This window comes from Callospermophilus lateralis, assembly GCF_048772815.1.
Source record: "Callospermophilus lateralis isolate mCalLat2 chromosome 11 unlocalized genomic scaffold, mCalLat2.hap1 SUPER_11_unloc_2, whole genome shotgun sequence".
In the NCBI taxonomy this organism is placed as follows: Eukaryota; Metazoa; Chordata; class Mammalia; order Rodentia; family Sciuridae; genus Callospermophilus; species Callospermophilus lateralis.
The window spans coordinates 2370001-2387500 of NW_027510154.1; the positions used below are offsets into that span (position 1 = coordinate 2370001).

Genomic DNA, 17500 nt, shown 5'->3' on the forward strand with positions numbered 1-17500 from the left:
CAAATCTTAGGCATGCTAAATACATAGCAAATATTTAGAGAGGCTTTGTAAGCAATTTAAATATTGTTAGGGGAAGTTGCCTAGCATCTGTGGGCCATCCCAGAGGTAAAGAAAGAAATGTTTCTTATCAAATGGTAAATAGTCTATTCCAAATGATAAAAATATCTTTTGGATACTAGCTGATGGAGTTAAACTAATTGGTAAAAGGTGGCTTAGAGCCGTGTCCAAAATTAGTCCGGTGGCTGCTTTTTGAGTATTTTACACCCTGTGGTGTTATGCCACTCACAGTGGCTGGTTTTGGAGTCCCTCTGGGCCTGGAGGCCCTGTCACAGAGAGGATCTGGGTGCTGGGCATAGCACCGTCTTGCTGCCCGGGTCTTGACACTCAGGCCACAGTTCAGAAGCGTGTGCACCATGCAGCCTGAAGATGTTCATCCTGTTAAAGGTCCTGTTGTATATTAATTTTAAGTTGCAGTGTCTGCACTACAAGATGATACCACTAGCATTTTGATTAAGGATTTTATACATGAAAAAATTTTTATTATCTGAGTTCCCAGAGACCTCCCCGATTGGTTGGCTGCCTGACCCGCAGCTGTGTCTCGGTGTCAGGGTAGGGGCTCGGGCAGACCAGTGTGCCCTGTGCTGTTTTCTCTGTTACATGAGCAATTAGTGGAGCTTTTGACTCTCAGGAAAGCCAAGGCTCTTCATAACCAAAAGGAAAAAGGGCACTTCAGTGGATTCTGCTCATTTCCCTTTGATTTCAGGAGAGTGCAGAAGGCCCAGAGTTCTGGGCCAAGAAAAGCAGCAAGGGCTGCCCTCTACAGTGCTGAGCCGCTGCAGTTTGCTTTTTTCCCCCAGATGTGACATAGGCGTGGGAAAAGAAGTTCAGGAATACGCTCTCCGCCCCCCCCCCCGCCTCCCCCAGCGGCCCACACAGGTCGTTCTCTACTCATTCATCCTGAACGCTTCCTTCACTGTTAACATCTGCCTAAATTAAGGGGCAGAATGCCCACTCATTAAAAAGTGGACAAAAATTCACTTGTGTCTTCGCTTATCAATAAGGAAGCCATGGGTGACATTGGGGGCGGGGGTGTTGCCGGCCCCTGAGACCCTGGGGAAGCAAGGAGGCTGCAAAAGTGGGGGGGGGATGCAGGAGAGCCCCCCTTCCCCCAAGGAAGCTGCACTTGTTAGTGGAGCCAGAAAGTAGCCATGGGACTTTCCACCTCCCAGAAGGGGTTGTACCAGGTCTGCTGCAGGTGGGAGCTGCATCCTGACCCACAGACCACCCACAGTGGCATTTGCCTGCTCCCAGATGGAGAAGCCCTCTAGTGGGGACAAGTGGGACCGTGCTCTTCTGCCACCAGCCCCAGTCTTCTCCCCTTGGACCCTAAGCTCATGTGGACCTTGCCCCAGCAGAAGGGCAGTGAACTGGGGAAAGCCAGGGGCTTCCTCATGGCCCCAGAAAGGCCATGTGAACAGAGGAAATGCCTCTGTCTTCAGGGACGGGGTTTGACAGCAAGCAGAGGTGACCTTTGCACATAACCAGACTGGGCCTTTCTGTGGGTGCTGAGCTGCCTGCCAGGTAGAAGCTGGTGGTCCTTCCAGATCATCCATACCCTGGGAAAGTTGCACTTGAGAAGAATAAGCCTCCACTCCAAGGTGGCTGGGGGACAGGGGCCTTTCAGTCCATCTCCTCTGCTGTCACTCCTCCAGCCTGCCCACTGCCATCTGTATAGACCTGCTGTACTCTCTGCTCACACTGGGGTTTTGATAATTCTCTACCTTTTTTTATATAATTGCAGAATCATAAAATATTTTAATTTCAAGGTTAGCAATTTTCTCTTGCATACTTAATTTATAATTAGCTGGTTTATAAACCTGTTCTGCGAATATAATTTTACTGTTGCCAAATGTTCTTCATGAATAATTAAGGGCAAATTCCTATTTATCAAATTATTAATATACCTAATAGCCTTGTTTTCATAAACAATGCACTGGAGTTGGATTTAAAGAAAACCTTCTCAGAGGGATCTTGTGTTGGGTTCCCACCATGCGAGACCCATGCTGGTGTCTGCACAGAGGGGTGCTTGTGCTTTGTTGATGTCATGGCCCGGCCTTCTTTCCCCACAAAAGCACAGGTATCAGTAGCTACACAAACACAATGGCCATTCACCACCAGGCCTGGGCCTCTGCAGCCTGGTGAACAATGTTGTTTTTTGTTCTAGCAGTTCACCAGGAGCATTTTTGGAGGAAATGTAACAGATGAAACCATCCTTTCAGCCTTTAAAGACCCCTTTAACTCTACTCCATCCACTCGTTGTATGCCGTTTCAAAGTGAGAGAAGCAACTTTTATGTGCAGGTTTGACTGTTGTGGATGTCGAAAGCCATGGTCTTGGCCCCTTGGACAGTGGACCTGGACCATGTAAGCTTCAGGACCAGGGATGGAGGAGAAGCCTTATTCTTCTGGCTGGGAGGAAGGTGAAGAGTCACTGAGGGTGGGAGACAGACACACAGTGCTCCTCCCAGCTCTTGGAAATTTCACTTGGGCCAGTAGAGCTGTTCTCTCTTCTTCAGTCCCAGACTTCAGGTCACTCCCTCAGGAAGAGGAGGTCCCAGCTAACACCTATCAATAATTTGAGCAGTCGGATGACAGGCAACCAACCAGGCTGATTCTGAGCACTCCTCTAACAACACTGTAGGGTGTACCTGCAGAGCATCCTCTGGGTTCGGTGGGCTTGGTGTGTCCCTGCTGGGCGCTTCAGGGACTGAGTATTTCCAAAGCCTGAGTGCGCCCATGGACAGCCTGCTTTGAGCTTGCTTATTACTGTTCTCCAGGCTTCTGGTCAACACGCTGAAGGGAGATAAGGGCCTCAGCGTCTCTTCTCGGGGCTGGCATGTATGAGCCCACTCGCCATGTGTGACTCCTGTGTATGATTCATTCCAGAGCAGTTTTAGTCCTCATAAAATATTCATTTTGGTTGTGCAGGGCCCTGTAATTGCCATCTCTCACCCTGAATTATTTATACCTTGCACAGACTGACAAAGCTTTGCCATGTGGCCCTGGATGAATCAGAAACACGGATCTTTGCTGCCAACTGCATTATAGTTTCACAAAATATGGCCCCAACGTCATTCTGGGCTGCCTCATCTCTAAATCCAGCTTTTCTTGATTTGATATTTTCTTTACTCCTCCATTGTCTTAGTCAGGCGGAAAGGTTGCCTCTTAACTCTGAGCAGCAGCCTTCTTGCTGGTGTTAGAGCTACTGTGCTTGAGACAACTAATGTATCTTTATTGCCCTTACTTTTTTATGCTCGGTAACAGGACAGCGCCCGGGCTCACTTTAGAGCCATATATTATACATTAGCCATAAAATGATGCAAATAGTCCTGAATACTCTTCAAACAGATAGTGGAGATCAGCCTGGATCAAGCTGCTTGTCACAAAAACAGAAAATGAAAGGTGACGTGAGAAGTTGGGCCCAGTGGCCTGCTCCCTGGCTGCAGGCTGCACCCAGCCTGGGACTGAGGGTCCCAGTGGAGCTGGAGACTTGTATGCGCTTCTTTGTGAGCAAGGAGGCACTCTGGGCTCCTGATCTTGGCATACTACACCGGCCCCTCTTCCCAGGGCTGTGCTCACCCTGCGATCTGCATGCTGCAGGGACTCTGGCTGGCTCTTCCTGTGTCTGCACTCCAGCCTCAGGACTCCTCCACCAGGGGCTTGAGCCTATGCCTGCCTCTCACACCACTCCCCTGCACCCCAACCCACAGGCAGCCCGTAGCTAGCAAGAAGGGCAGGAGGATCCCGTCCGGGGATGAGGAAAACCACGTCCATGGGGGGCAGGCACTGGTGGGTGGAGCCAAGCTCCCCATGCCCCTCCCAAACCAGAAAGGAGAGCCACCCATTCGGCTCTGAGTGTCAGTGGCACTTGATTCTGAGGGGAGACGATGACGACCTGCAGAAACCCCTTGAAAAACTCCTGGTCCCACAGGGCTGCAGAGAGGATGACGTGTGAGCTTCTCCAACTGGAGCTGCGTGGTGTTGTGGGGAGCCGAGCAGGGCTTACCACGATTCTAACACCTTGGTCCTTCCCTGAGCCACAGAAAAGGATTAATTTATGGCTCCTGTCTCATCAACAAAGGGAGGTGAAGAGAGGGGCTCGGTGCTGTTCCGAGTAATGGATGACCTGTACACACATTTCTCTTGTATATGTTGACACGCAGGAGTAATGAAGGCGAGGCTTGGCGCACATGTGCCCCTCATTAAGCTGCATTACCTGCATTAAAACTAATAACTGCCACTCAGAGCTGCGTGCCCATTAATCATTTATAATGTTTTAATAAGTTTTTAATCAGGACCTAAAAGGCTAGAGAGCTGGCATAGGCAGGTTCGACACTGGTGTCCTCCATGCATGCACAGGCTTGATTTAAAATGTGATTTTTTTAATTAAAAATTCAGCCTACGAAGAGGATAGTTCTTAATTAAGCAGGCTGATGTGGATGGGGGGAAATGTACATTGGATCAGGAAAAGATTAACAAGCTCCTTCCCACTTGGAGGTCCGGAAAAAATAAAAACAAAACCCAGCCTTGCACTGGTTTTGAGCATGAGCTCGGTGGCAGCAGAGGCCAGGATGGCCAGACAGACATCGCCGTTATCTTCAGATCCCCCAAAATGCACACCTGGATGGCAGGAGAGATTTGAAATCCTGAGTCGGGATGAACACAGGCGCTTAATCTCTGCACAACCTGTGAAAGTCTCCCCTGGAGCTGGCAACGAGTCAGGGGTGCATCTGATTGGAGCCAAGTGATGCTGGCATTTCCCTTAAATAAGGAGCTTCGTGATCAGAGCTGGCAAATAGAGCAGTGTCCAGAAGGAGTGAGGAAGCTGTTTTAATGAGCCCGCAGTGAAAGACAAAATACAGACTGATTGACAGGGCTAGAGATCTGCTGGGGAAATAATGTCAATGCTGCATCGCCCATTAGAAATAAAGAAATAGGTAATGTGCACTTCACATTTTTTTTTGTGCTGTGCAGTTGACTTCTTTTAAACAGATAAGTTATCAAAACTATCACGAAATATCAGGAACTGTTACAGAAAACACTAACTGGAACTCTGACAGCCAGCTGAGGAGGGCAGCCGGCAAAGCGTGGAACTCTGGGGTGCGCTTGCTATTAGGGTGTCTGCCTGGGTTGTACTTATCTGAGCACATTAAAACCACCCGGAAAAGTTCAATGCAAGTCATACAAATTCCCCCAAACGGAGCCCTCGGCACGGGATCTGCTGTGGAAGTGGCTATCGAGCTGGCCGGCAAAGCCATTAAACCCCATCAGATCTCTTTGGCATCATTTTAATGAGAATCATTGCAAAAGTACAAGATCATGGTATCTATAAGTGCCTCTTGACAGCTGCTGCTGAAATTGTGATGAAAAGAAAAACCATTATAGCAGAAACTTAGCGATAAGGCCCTTTGTAGGGACGGTGGGGCCTGGTACGGCTCTAGACTGCGAAGGGTTAATTTTCTAAACCTAATAATGTTTGATATTGAGGTATTTGTCAGGAGATAAAGAAGTGATAGAATCTGGGAAGTGGGTCCCTTGGCGATTGTACTACAAATATTGTTAATGCGGTGTGGTTACTACAGCGGAGGGAAGTAAAATAGCTGGGGTCCACTAGAGACAGCTGTGCTACACTAGAGCAGATTCCCCAGACAAAGGCCAGCAATTGCTGAACTGCGAGTCAAGCCGTGGATATTTCCAAATCCTTACACATCTACATTTACATGCAGGATATCATGCGTGCCCGGGGAATGCCTCCCATGGAGACCAGGTCCTCCCAGGCGGGCCATCAGCCCACCCTGATCTCTCACCTGGTGGGGGGAAGGTCCCCGACAAAGGAGATCTGGTCCAGCTGTAAAACTCAGCCCTGCTGCCCTCTGCCCCCGCCCCCGTCATTATGACGTCATGCAGGCACTACAAGTCTATGAGACCCCTAACTTGAAATGCACAAGAATTGAATAAGTCTGGTGTTAAAGCAATTTGTCATGGCATATTTGAAGAATAAATCAGACTAATGGAGCAAATTTTTCCTCTCGTATGGCATTAAAGAACGTGAGCCCAGTCATCGCTAATGGCAGGAGTGAGAGAAAAAGAGAGGCCTGACATTAAGACCCTCGCATTTTGGAAATCCGATATGTATTGACCTGTGTACTGCCTGGTGCACAGATCTGATGTCAGCAGAATGTTGTCCTTGTATGGGAACTGCTCATTACAGGTCTGTGAGGGAAGCACACCGTGCAGCGCCTGCCTGATCAGCTAGAATTGCTCAGGATCAATACTCCAGTGACTGATGGCCGGGCGTGCACACTCCACAGCTGCGGCCACTGCTTTCAGGGACTTCCCAGTAATTAGCAGGACCTAGAGGATCACTCTGTGGCCACTCTCTTATCAGTCAGGGAAAAGGCTCTTAAAGGCTCTATCTTTTAATTTGACTCTTAACTATTTCATTTCAACAGCAGAGTAAGGGCTGCAGCCACCCATCCCCAAAAGGCCTGCCAGTTCTACTCTTGTTCTTGCCTGCTCCTCTGGGGTGAGACTTCCTTTGAAAAGGAAGTGAAATTGACATAACATTTTGGAAGTGAGCGATTTGGTGGCTGTGGGGCCATCACTCCCTCGTTCCAAATGCTTTCTTTCCCCCACGAAGGAAGCTCCGTCCCCTGGAGCAGCTTTTCCCTGCACCACCAGCAGCTGGTGACGTCTCAGGCTGGACCTCCTGTGTGCACTTTTTCTTGTCTAGACTACTATGCATCAAAATAGCAGTAACTAAAGATGTGAGGACTCGATCTGGACCAGGCTCCTTGCAGCCTGTGGAACCCTGGATGCTGACACCAAATGGTGATTCACACATGATGCTCTGGGGTTTTGATTGATGAGCTGAAGGCCTACCCCCTGGTTTGAGTGTGCTGCTTATAAACAGCCCCACTTTAAAACTGAAAATCAAGCCCCCGTTTTGTAAAAGATACTGATATTTTTCATTACAGACTCAGATTTCCCATGTTGCCCATGTTGAGGGCCAGGAGCAAGGTTGCACCTGTTAGGACAAGCTGGAACTTGGGTAGGAACTTGGCTCTGTGAGAAGCCAGGGCTCTTTGCAGGGTGTGCAGCCACTCAGCAAGCAGAGTTGAGGCCATGCACACCACTGACGCTGGCTCCGCCTGGTGCCTTTCTTCTCAGCCAATCAGGGTCACTTCTTCTGGCGCTGGGACTTACACTTTCAAACAAAACCAAGTCCTGAAAGAGCCTAAACGTTGACAATGAAGAAATAAAAAAAAACTACTTAAAAAAACCTACATAGAGGGGTGCTGAGAAGTAGGGGAGTTCCAACAAGGGTTATGTGCAGGAGGTGTGGTTCAAACAGTGCCAAGTTCCCTTGTCCCCTTCGGTCACCAGGGTGCGCCCTCGGAGCCTCTGCACTTCTGAGGAACCCATCCATTTCTCCTTTGACCAGAGGGAAAGAAATCATTATTGCATGATTAGTGGCTTCGCTTAGGTAAAAACATCAGTGGCCGGGAGGGCATGGGGCCGGGCCGTATTAATTACCTAGCACTTGCTGGCAGGATGATCTTATCAGTGACGTGGCCACTGGAAGGCTGCAGCTCTTCACGGAAGTGGGGAAGTTCCGAGCTGCCTGGGCACGGGTGGGAAGGATGGTGTCAGATGAAACGCAGCTCATCAGCTTTTTCCTGACAAACCAAATTCATTCCTTATGTAATTGATAACAGCCTTGGCCAATTATTTCACACATTACAATACACAGAGGCCCCCTTTGCAGGTTTTGCAGGGCTGTAATTAGCTATGCTAATATCCCCTTTATTGGCCCTAATATTGCTCAACACCTTTTGCCATCCTGGAGCCCACTGGAGCCCCGTGGCCTGTCAGGACCGCTGATTATTGAGAAGGATAGCTTTAATCAAAAATAATTGCAGTTAATTTTTCTCTCCTGCTCTCTGTTGCCAGCGTCTAATGCCACGGACTCCTTGATATTTCATTAAATTACAATTAAACAGCCTCCTTTGTCTCTGATTGTCCTGAACAACACCACAAAGTTCTGTAGCTGTTTAAAGGAGAGCTGTTTGGTCCTAATTGCCTGCTAGCTCACAAAGGGCCAATTAACACAATGCCCATGTAGAATTTAAACAGTTCATAATGTAATGGATATTACACAGGAGCCTAACACTACAATTAAAATGATTTTCATCAGATAGAGAAGCTCTGGCTAATCAGCTTCATAAAAGTAAATATAAATGAACTAATTCATAGTTTAAACACACAGACATGGAGCTGACTTTGAAATTGGTTGTGGGGGGGGGCTCGCCCCTCATCCTGTGGTACCTACACTGGGCTCTGGTGCCAACGCTGGACCCGTTATTCATTTTAGACCAGTTTAAATCCTCCTGGGCTGACTGCCACCCTGCACGCATGTGGCGACTGGAGCTGTTTGTTGGGACCCTGATACTGAGGCCGGGGTGACTGGACTATCCCTTCTCCGTTGGGAGCAGAGGACCACACTGGTCCAGCAGGACAGAGGAAGGGAGGGCCTGGGAGTTTCCAGCTTGAACTCCGTGTAATCAGGTGTAATCAGGCCCCCTGCCCCTCCATCACTGTCCTCTCAGGTGAGGGTCCCCTGCCTCCCACACTCATCATTGTGTGCTCAGGAGTTAAAGAGGAAACTGCCTGCACCCTGTGCCCTAAGACAGAGAGAGGTGCCACAGGACATCTCCCTGGTGCTCTGTGCTGTGGGAGAGGAACCCCATTTCTTGAGTGATAGGACCATGCCTTCCTGCTAGTAACAGCTCCTGAGAACTTTCTGGGACTCTGTGAGCTGTTTCCGAGTAGAACATCACAGGGGAGCAACGGACGTGGAGCAGTTTGTCTTTAGCCGCTGTCTTCCCCTCTGCCTGGGAGAAACAAGTAAATAAAGCCCATATTTCAAGCTTGATTTACTCTGGTACCTACTGTGAAAGATGATGACTCTTTAGGGAAATAAAGATGGGGTCAGGGAATTAGTGCACATAATGGTCATTTTGCTGTCAGGCAGCAGATGCAGGGAAACACACTGTACACAATTAAGCATAATGTACTAATTACAGGTTAGAATTTTTATCTCCTCTTTGCGATCGAGCAGCAAATCCATGTTTAATAGTAATAAAGAGTTTATTGGTGCTAAAGCCAAAGATTTTCTGACATAGGAAGGATTTTTCCTTTCATAACAAGAGTATTAAATCCTTTGTGTCCTGGACTCGGGAAGTGAGATATGTAAAGTGGTTGTCAGATATTTCTTAGGAGGAAGCCAACTGAGGGTAATGGAGTAAAGGACTGAGGGCCGCTTGACTCTGCCTGCTGGGCCTTCAGCCTCCTCATCCCTCCCGAACCCTGCAGGTGTGTCTGGCCAGTATTTGCTGTGCCACCTCTGCCTGCGAAGGCTTGGTGGAAAGCCCCAGGGACATTTCCAAAACGCAGGTAGAGGATGAACACCCAGCCCTTCGGTCCCCTGTGAGTCTTCCTCTGTCCTACAGAGGTCGCAGCCACCTGGCGAGGAGTCTGGTGACTGTGTGCTTGATTTCACTTGAGTCACTGGGGCCTCTGTACTTAAGGACCCTGCTCTCCAAGGGGATCTGGGGATCTTCCGGAAGTACTTGCCCTGCCCTTGGATGGGACAGCCTATGATTGCCACATCGAGAGGGAGCGGGCAAGTGTGCGTTCCTGTACTGTGGACCCCGTGGATGCTCCGGACACTTACAGGCCCAGCACCCAACTTCCTTGTTAAGGCCCTGGGGGCCTCCTGGCCATCAGGGCTGGGGCGAAGGGTACCTGGGATATCTTCCAAACCCACTCTGCTCTCTTAGAGGTAACAAGGTGAACTGGCTAAGCAGACATCCAGGAATTTAAAGTACCATACTCTGAAGGGGGAGAACATATTTTATTGCACACAAAAAAGCTCTCACTGCCAGCTCTGAGCAGGTACCTCTGTAGACGAGCCGCTTCTCGGACCGGCGCCTGCTCAGAAGATTAGCTGGGTGTAATGTGGGGCGTAATTGCACCACGTGACTATCCCCCAAGTGAAAACCTTATTGCCTGACAGGACGGTAACTTTGTGGTGCCCTCACCTTGTTAGGCCCTTTCTGATGCAGTTCAAATGCAGTGTGGCCGCAGGTGTGCCTAATTTACCTCGCCGCAGAATGTGTGGAGTTTAATTGCACAGTGGTTGTTAGGAAAAATTGGTGGGTGGAATATCAAGTGACTTGCCCTGGCTGATGGCAGATGGTGTTAGGAGGCAGTGTGAGCTAAGTGTATAGGTGAGGTGAGTTAATAAAAGATGTAAATTCTGGCCTAAAATAGCGAGGCCTCACGGTATGTAAGAAAATTTAATTAAATGGCCGCCATTCTTTCCCCCATCGGCTGGGTTTCCTCTGCCACGGTCAGGAGTCTTCCAGGATCTGTTGAGGTCAGTAGAGAAATGAGCCTCTGTCCACGGAGCCTGCATTTCTGATACTGTAACTGCCAACGAGGAACCTTGAACACCAAACATCAAGGAAATCATGTGAAACCTCATAGAACATTAATCATCACCAAGTAGGACAGATGATATCTGGGGGAGAAAACAGAAGGTTTTGGGTATAACCTTGCTGGAAAGGATGCTCTGACACCTGAGGATAGGAGATGTGTCAGCAGAGTCCACTTGGGCTTACAACAGATGTGTCCTTTGCAAGAGGCATTGCACAGGGAGAATCCTGTCTCCCCATGGGTGGTGGCAATGCCCGCTGTCTGCCCATTCGGACCAAAAGCCAGCACATCTGCATTTGTACCTGAGCTTGCAGGAATGGGCAGGACAGCACAGTGACGTTTAATAAAAAATATATTTATTTATTTACTTATTAGGTGTAGATGGACACAACACAATGCCTTTATTTTTATGTGGCACTGAGGATCCAACCTGGGCCCCGCCCATGCTAGGCGAGTGTTCTACCGCTGAGCCACAATCCCAGCCCCCACAGTGACTTTTTGACACAGCATCTCTACTTTGTCAGGACTCCTGAATCTGACTTCCACGGACACCAGGGGAGGGCTTGGTGGGAGACAGAGCTAGGTCTCGAGCCTGGCCTCGCCACTCCCACCTGGGATGCTGCCTTGCACCTGTGCTCAGCTGGAGCCAGTTTCCTGACCACACCAAGAATTGTAAACTGTATCCTTACACTCAGAGACCTTCCCCAGAAATCATGTCACTCCATAATCCTTTCTTCTTAAGAGTTATTGAACTTTTAACATCTGTTTTTAAAAGTGCATTTGCCTAGGTGGGGCTGTCCTCTAGAGCTGGATTGCCAGATCAAGATGTAGCACATTCAATTGCAAATAAACAGAACTTTTTTATAATATAGGTGTGTCCCAGAGCATAACAGAATCATTTGTTTCCTATCCCAAATTCAAATTCAACTATACATCCAGTGTTTTATTAATTGAAGACAGAGCCCTGTCTGGGACGATGCTTTCCCAAAGGGTAATGGCTGGTTGTGTGAAGATCCAGGCGAAAGAAGGTCAGTCCAGTTTGGGGATCATGTGCCAGGCACATGGCAGCCAGGGCTCCCACGCTGCATGCACAAGAGTCCTTGTGCTAGCTGTGGACTGGGCACCCTCTACCCTGGCCTGAACCTTCTCCCAGTATTGCCCACTTCCAGCGCAGCCAGATGCAGCCATGAGTGGTCTTCACTGTGCCCTGGCACAAGTATTTTTCAAAAGGTTGGTCTTACGTCTGATGATTCTAACTATCTATGTTTTGTGTTTTTGTAGATTCTTCCTAAAGTTTTTCCTCAAGTGCAATCAGAACTGCTTGAAGAATGCGGGCAACCCTCTGGATATGTGGAGATTCCAGCTATGCACCCCAAGGGCAGGCAGCCTGGCTGGCTGCTCTTGTAGTATCTGAATTCACTGATTTTCCAGTTGTTCAGAAAACAGTCTGTAGTTCTTCAAGGGCCAGTAGCAAACAAGACTTACCTCATTTGAAAACTCATGTGACTAAAACACTTTAAAAACGGTCTGGTGTCTTCAGGGTGCCAGATTCATGGAGCCCAGTCATGATCCACAACAGACCTGATGTCAGCTCTGAAAATGTGGCCGTGCCAAAGATCTTATAGGGATTGATGATCAATTGATTAATGATTGGTTTTCAGCTTGGGAAGAACCATATGCAAACTTTCAGGAAATCTCAGGGTCTTGAACCCTCCTTATAGAGAGGTCTGCCGCTGCCTAATATAGGCCTCTGCAAATTTCAGAATGCTTTCCCAGCCCCCTCTACCTGTCCTGGAGGTTTGCTTTTTCCAACTTTGTCTGTTTCAGCCCTGGCTGCTAGTCTCTTTCTGGCCCAGGCTAACTTCTGTCCCTGTTGTCCTGGGAGACAATTTTGCCTATAGGAGAGAAGGGAGTGGGCTAAGTTCAGGGACCAATTAGTTAGAAGAGTGTTTGTGTTTTTCTTGCCTTTGTGAGTGGTCAGGGGCTACATAAGGGTAATGGATTATTTGGCCAATTTTCATTAGATAAATATTCCGGGCTGGAACACAGAACTATGACTGGTACCTGCCAACCAGAGAGGAAGTGGGTGGCTGATGGGAGTGAACACTAGATGGATGAGTTATCTAGCAAGTCTTGTTTGGGACATAGACTGCTTTCTATCAAATAGCTCAAAGTGTTTTCAGGAAGCTCATAATGCTTCAGTCCTTTAGGAAAGCACATAGCCTCTGTGCACCCTTGCAGCTCATCAGGAAGGCAGGATCCCTGCCCCTCCCTCCATGCCCACGGTGGCCTCTAGCCAGGGAGTGATTCTTGCACACTGTTGGGTCTCCCTGTTCTTCATGCACAAGGCTCCACAGGGCATAGGTGATATTGATCCATCTAAACAGAGTGGAGGTCACACTGGGCAGAGTGGCCGCACCTTCTTTGTCTCACAATTGACCCAGTATAGCATCAGTCACGGCAACCTCAAGGTTGACCATGGAGCTGAAGTACCTAGGAGGACTACCTCTGGTCTCTAGCGAGTCTTCCTGCCTCCTAGAAGGTTTAACTGGACTTAGGCGTATGTCAAGGTTCTTAGGATGCTCTACGCCAGCTTCGGCACCTTCCCAGGTGCTTGGCAGAGCTGGCCCAGGAGGAAATGCATAGCATGGCTGCTTTCTTTGCTGAATGGCCCTGTTATCCCTGGTGACAGGCCTAAATAAGGAAGACAGAACCAAGGTGGTGTCTTTAATTTTTATTTTTACCACTTCTTATTTCTTTATTAACATATGGCCTAAGATCTTAAGAAGGCCAAGTCCCAGCCTCGACATTAGCGGTCTGCATCAGGCTCGGGGGATACGTTCAGGGAATTCCTTTCATGTCCAGAGAGGGCCTTCAGGTGGACCCGAGGAGGGCACCTGGGTGCCCAGGAGCAGCCCTTGGCTCCTCCAGGCCTGGCCCCAACATAGTGGCACCAGTGTGCCCCTGCCAAGGCTCCAGAGAGCAGTGCCAGTGTGCACAGTGGTGGCATCCACAGCTGGAGGCTCAAACGGCCTAGTGTTGCTGAGACCCCTGGGACCCTGGCAGGCCCAAGGGGAGACAGTGTCAAGGAGGCTCCCCTGATGGAGCTCATACTGCCCCCACTTCACGATCTTCTGTGGGACCTGAGGTTTTTAAAAAGCCAGTTACCCATGCACCCATGCATTCACAGACAGGTGTGCAGCCATGGCTTCTGTTTTGTCAGGAGTTTTTTTGTTGTTGTTGTTTGGTTTTGTGGAATTTTTTTTTTTTGCATGCTAGGGTAACTTTCTACCACTGACTCTATCTCCAACCCTTGGCTTCTTTTTTAAACTCTTAACAATACTATTTACTTGTCTTTAATCACTTCTATTCATTAATTTGAAAATTTTAATTCAGTTTATTTAATTATTAATAAACTTTGTTTTTATTACAGCAGATTTAGAAAAAAGTTCTTTAGAAAGTTAGGAAAGCTCCCCAATGTCCTGGTTGCCTCTCACAGTTGCCCCCTGATTGACATCTTTGACATAGTGCTCTTTACATTTGATGAACTAATACTGAGGGTTGTTACCCAGCGCAGCCTTGGCTTGTCACAGTTCATTGTACCTGGATGTCCCTGCTCGCTGCCTCCTGCCATGCAACTTTCTAGGGTAATGTGGCTCCAAGACCTGCCTTGTCTGCCCAGCTGTGGCACTGAGCCCGACTTCTTCCCTGCCCACCCAGGCTCAGGCCCCAGGAAGCCCACTGTGAGACCCAGTAAACCCGGCTTGCGCTCTAGCCACTCTGGAGGCAGCACAGCACAGGGACCCACTCATTAAAGAGAAGGGTCAGGGCCAGGTTGAACTGTGTGGTTTCCTGGGTCCATTGAGGTGCGCTATTTCTGAGATACCTATGACAGGCTCAGTGGGAAGGTGGGTGTGTGGCACCAGCAGGGGGTGTCTGAGGGTGTAAGGAGCCCTAACCTGTCCTCTCCCCCTGGGCCATCCTCTGAGCTCCGCCTAAGACTGGAGCCACTCACTCCCACAGAATGGACAGCACCTGCCCTTACCACCTTCCCATGAACTGGAGGAAGAATTTAGAACACTTCCTCCAGTTAACAATACAATAACAATGTCCTAAGACACTCAACTCGGTCTTTTCAAAGGCAAAAATGTTCATTACAAGGCATTAAATGTAATTGTAAAATTGACTTAGGGATCATTTGCTGATAAAATGTTGGGGAGAGGATGAGTCCTGATTTATGAGACCCTTTTGGGGCAAATGTGAATCCTTACAGCTCTTCAAGGGAGGCTGGTCTCAAGTGAACTAATTTAAATTAGATAAACTATCCAATCAATATGTGAATAGATCAATCAAAACAGGGACTTTAAAATGGCTAGAGGGGTGTTTCTGAAGCTGATGGTGACAATAATATTTTTCTGCATTGAATTCACTTGTTAGCATAATAAGAGATTAAACTGTAATTAGTGGAGCCAGTCTTTGAAAAGAAGCAATCCCGAGTCAAAACAAAACAAAACAACCCACCCCTATTACCAAAAGAGCTGTGAGGGCCTGGTGGTGGGGTTCCAGGAGGGGGTCTCCTATGCTCTGCGGTATTCACTGGGGCTGCGCTCCCTTTGCCAGCTCCATTTTCAAATCCACTTCGTCTTCACAGGTTGTTGTATCGACAACAGTCAACGTGGACGGCCATGTGTTGGCCATGTCCGACAACATGTTTGTGCACAACAACTCCAAACATGGGTGGCAGGCCCGCCACCTGGACCCGTCAGAAGGTACGGCCCCTTCTTATCTGGAAAATGGTAGGCACATGCTACATGTACTCTTTTATTTGCGATGCTTCTTTTCCCTTGCACCATTCTTTATGTCAACTCAAGTGGAGTAGCTCTCACCAGGCTGTGTGCTCCCTTGGGCCTCCCTTGTGGTGGTGGCCAGTCCCCAGGGCCCAGGGGGCCAGGCCCTGGGCTTGGTCTCCCTCTCCCTTTGTTACGTGGTCACCTCATCTGCCACAGCCTTCATGTTCTTGGTTTATTTCTAAGATTTCTTTCACTTACATCTTTTCTTGCAGTTTTGATTTATTTGGTTTTATTTTGGCTGTTGGAAGCTCCCATCTAGAAGCTCATCCCCAAATACTTGGCTCATGCTTCCGTGGGTGGTTACACCCTGGTCCAGTCAGCTCAGAAGGCACTGGGAGGATCACTTGCTATCCCTGGGTGGAGTGTGTACACACGTGTGTGTGTGTGTGTGTGTGTGTGTGCGCAAATCAGGATGGGGCTGGGGGTGAGAAAAACAGCATAAAATTTTCTTTTTTTCTTGTCAAATGCTTCCAACTGATGGACTTCTTGTTTTGCTTGTTAAAAGAGAATTTCCTTGAGAGGGCAGGCAGAGACAAGTGTCCTTGGATATTGGGAGTCAATTTCAGGAACTCTGGTCCTGGGTTGTGCCTGACATCTAGCCCCTCAGCCTGTCTTTTCCTGCGGGTGCTTGGTGCCCACTACTTTCCCATCCCTGCAAATCAGGAGCTGTTTCCTCCCTCCAGTGTCCCATAGTAATCATGAGATGTTGGCCAGTCTGAGTCATTGATAAAGCAATGTGAGAGTTTTGAAAAGTGAGTTGCAAACCAAACAGCATAGTGAAACCCATGAGAGAAAAGAGAGTGTCCAACCAAGGCTCAGGGTAAATCCTGCACCCAAGGTGGTGGATCCAAGAGCCACGCTGCCCAAATGGGGCAGCTGCAGAAGCAGGGAAATGAATGAAGCTGTGCAGATTGTCACAATGAAACACGATTCAGATGTGGAAACTGGAAGCCAATCTATGAATCTGTTTCTACATTAATGACTAAGGTATAAGAGAACAAAAATATAATAAGTAAAGGTCGCCTTGAGCGCCAGAGTCATTAGAGGCTGTGACGTATTGTTTATCTCCTTCCTATGCACTGAAGGTAGGTGTGTGTTTTGCTTAGCAACCATCACTAATGAGGCTCACAATTAAGAAGGTTGAATCCCCGGTCCTCAGCTCCTTGCTTCCCCAGAGAGCTGGAGCTCGCAATGCCATAGGTTCAAGGAGGCCTCCTCAGCCCTCTGGTGTTAGGTTGTCGTCTGAGTCCAAAATCAGCCTCCTCTAATGAGCTATTTTCATCTGAGCAAAGTACAAGTATTTATTTTTGTAAGTAGCATGAAAAAGCATTTGACTGTAAGCAGAAAAGTAGCATTTAGAAAAATAAAGGCCACTAGTGGGTACCTTGGAGATAAAACCCAGCTACTCAAAAGCTATTTGTGGAAGGAAGCAGCCTTGCTTGGGATTTTTTTTGTTTATCAGTATTTTGTCAACACTTGGACCAGGTCACTGATTTCAGTGCCTTTTCCCACCCATTAAAGCCACAAAAATCTTAAAATGCAAAAAATGACTCAGAACCCTAGTGTGCATGTGGCCTCAAAACCCCTCATAGGTGGTGGGGTGCTCCATCCCAACTAGCAGCCAGGCATGGTGCCCTGCAGGAGATGACAGGGCTCCTCTGTTGTTGCCATCACTTCCTGGAGAGGTGACACTTGGGAAGCTCATTTTAAGGACTGTCCATTTCCTTCTAAGAACCTCTGTGCTGCCTGGTGCCCGGGTAGTGTGCATGGGGTGGGGTGCTGGCTGCCAATCCGTCCTGTGTTCTTCAAGGAGAAGGCACCCCCTAAACCACAGCTCTGCGCTCCTGTGCAGCCTCTACCGGCTAACGCCTCATTATCCAATAATCTCATATTCACCAGCAGCATGTGTACACACTTGCTGATGGTTTTCAAGTAAATAATTCCCCCTGCTGCTGTGGGAATGCCTGCCACCGTGTCCTTTGAGCTCACAGAAAGCGAGGCAGATTATTTACAGTATTGAACACAAGTGAGGGGAAAACAACCACTCCACCTTCCAGCACAACACAGTACAACTGGCTTTCATTTCTTTTCC

The 17500-nt window shown here is 48.4% G+C and overlaps 1 pseudogene; it reads left to right on the forward strand.

The window, feature by feature from the left end:
- The window catches only part of LOC143639867 (transcription factor COE3-like), a 79815-nt pseudogene that overhangs the window by 58188 nt on the left and 4127 nt on the right, over positions 1-17500 (forward strand).